Source organism: Myotis davidii, unplaced genomic scaffold, assembly GCF_000327345.1.
Source record: "Myotis davidii unplaced genomic scaffold, ASM32734v1 scaffold376, whole genome shotgun sequence".
NCBI classification, from domain to species: Eukaryota; Metazoa; Chordata; class Mammalia; order Chiroptera; family Vespertilionidae; genus Myotis; species Myotis davidii.
In genome coordinates, this window is record NW_006288121.1 from 2979911 (window position 1) to 2982614 (window position 2704).

Genomic DNA, 2704 nt, shown 5'->3' on the forward strand with positions numbered 1-2704 from the left:
TTGAGTTTATTTTTGTGTATGGTGTAAGTTGGTGGTCTAGTTTCATTTTTTTGTCCAATTTTCTCAACACCATTTATTGAAGAGACTGTCTTGACTCCATTGTATGTTCTTGTCTCCTTTGTCAAATATTAATTGAGCATAATGGCTTAGGTCAATGTCTGGGTTCTCTGTTCTGTTCCATCAGTTTATATGTCTGTTCTTGTGCCAGTAACAGGAAGTTTTGAGGACGGTGACTTTGTAATATAGTTTGATACCTGGTATTGAGATTCCTTCTACTTTGTTCTCCTTTCTCAGGATTGCTATGGCTCATTGGGTTGGTTTTTTTTTTAATTCCATATGAATTTTTGGAGAGCTTGTTCTAGGTCTGTGAAATATGCTATTGGTATTTTAATGGAGATTGCATTAAATCTATAGATTGTTTTGGGTAGTATGGATATTTTAATGATGTTGATTCTACGAATTCACGAACATGGTATATTCTTCCATTTGTTTGTGTCTTCCTCCATCTCTTTTTTCAACGTCCTGTAGTTTTCCAAGTACAGGTCTTTTACTTCCTTAGTTAAGTTTATTCCTAGGTATCTTAATTTTTTGGTGTGATGGTAAATGGGATTTTTTAATTTAATTTTTCTTTATATAAGTTCATTATTGGTGCATAAAAAAACCATAAGCCCTGACTGGTTTGGCTCAGTGGATAGAGCGTCAGCCTGTGGACCAAAGGATCCCGTATTTGATTCTGGTCAAGGGCATGTACCTTGGTTGCGGACACATCCCCAGTAGCGGGTGTGCAGGAGGCAACTGATCGATGTTTCTCCCTCATCGATGTTTCTAATTCTCTATCCCTCTTCCTTCCTCTCTGTAAAAAATCAATAAAATATATATTTTTCTAATTTGGATACCTTTTATTTCTTCTTCTTGTCTAATTGCTATGGCTAGCACTTCCAGTACTATGTTGAACAGGAATGATGAAAATGGGTATCCCTGTCTGTTCCTGTTCTTAGGTGAAATGGTTTTAGTTTTTGCCCATGGAGTCATAAATATGTATTTTTAACAAGAAAATTTTTTTTTACAAATTTCAGAAAATGACAAATATCACAAACACGACAAAAATCTATGACTTATAATAGTTTCATTTTAATTAACTGTCTGACACACCTCTGTAAGACTTTTTCCCCTGCATTTTTTTTTTTTTTTGGTTGTGTATTTTTTTTTTTTTTTGGTTGTGTATTCTTTTTTTTTTTTTTTTCTTGCTTAGCCAAGGTTTATTAGCGCATCCTCAGGAAGTCAAGTCCCAGCACTGTGTCCAGGCTGCAGTGAGAGCAGTGGGAGTGCAGACGCCCAATCAAGCTGGCTCTCCAGGAAGTTTTACACCTCGAACCCATGACTGTGCAGGTCATCACGGGAGTGAGGACACCAGCTGCTCCTGAGTGGGGGTGGAAGGGTCTCTCCCCTCGTGCGGTCTCACTACTCACGCGGGAAGTGACCGATGTCCCAGGGCGCATGGCCGCTCAGCCCTCCGCCTGCTTAGCTCCTTCGCTCGCTAGCCTGTCGGCCTCCTCGTTGCCTGCAAATGCCCAGTGAGAAGGAACGTGCATCCACTGGATGTCCACGCCCTGGACAAGCCTGTCCAGCTCCATGAAGTCCTCCTTGTTGGTCACCGCCTTCCCGGCGCTCGTCCTCCATCCGTTCTCCTTCCAGCCCTGGACCCAGCTGGTGATGCCATTGATGGTAAACATGCTGTCTGTGTACAGAACCAGCTTCGTGATGTTCGGAGCCCTGGCTTGCTCTATGGCTTGCAGGGTGAATTTCTGCTCTTTGGTTTGTCTGTCGCCCAGGAAGTCTAATGCCCACATTGAAAGGGTGGCCGGGCCCCCAGTACATGCCGATGCCCGCGCGGGCCCTCTGGCGCCCATTGCTGCTGCAGCAGCCGTCTGTGTAGACGACGACATATTCGCCCATGTAAGAGAACGTGTCCTTGCCCACCGGAGGGGCTGCCTCCCCGGCCAGCTTCACATGCTTTGCCTGCGGCTCTCGGTTCTCCTCCCCGCTTGCTGGCTCTCACTTGTGATTCTTGCAGAGCTTATCTTCCTGCCCTGTCGACCCAGGGCTCCCCAAGTTCCTGATGAAGGCCCAGGCTTCCTCTTCGGTGGCAAACTTCTTGAACCGGGCGGCGGGGAAGTGGTCCACCTGCGCTCTGCGCTAGTTCCAGGTCAGGAAGACCCCGGCCTTGCAGCCCCTCCTCACAGCGTAGAACATGCCGAGCCCGCGGCTGCCAGAGCGACTCTGTGCACCGCGCCCAGGAGCCTGGTCATGGCTCGCTCCCTCAGCTCCGCGCTGCCATCGCGCAACAAACTCCGGCAGCGGCTGGGGGAGATGATATCCTGGTTGCTATTCTTTTCTTTATTTTTTAATATATTTTATTGATTTTTTTACAGAGAGGAAGGGAGAGGGATAGAGAGTTAGAAACATCGGCCAGCTGCCACCTGCACACCCCCAACTGGGGATGTGCCCACAACCAAGGTACATGCCCTTGACTGGAATCAAACCTGGGACCTTTCAGTCTGCAGGCCACTCTATCCACTGAGCCAAACCGGTTAGGGCATGGTTGCTATTCTTGATGGCACCAATTTTGTAATGTTTTCACAGAGAGAATACAACAATGAGTCAATGTTTCCTCTAGCAGGGTTGATCAAAATTTGTGTTTTCT

The 2704-nt window shown here is 46.3% G+C and overlaps 1 pseudogene; it reads right to left on the reverse strand.

Annotated features, from left to right (window-relative positions):
* Positions 1-1244: 1244 nt before the first annotated feature.
* LOC102769300 lies at positions 1245-2314 on the reverse strand (annotated as a pseudogene).
* Positions 2315-2704: the final 390 nt, after the last annotated feature.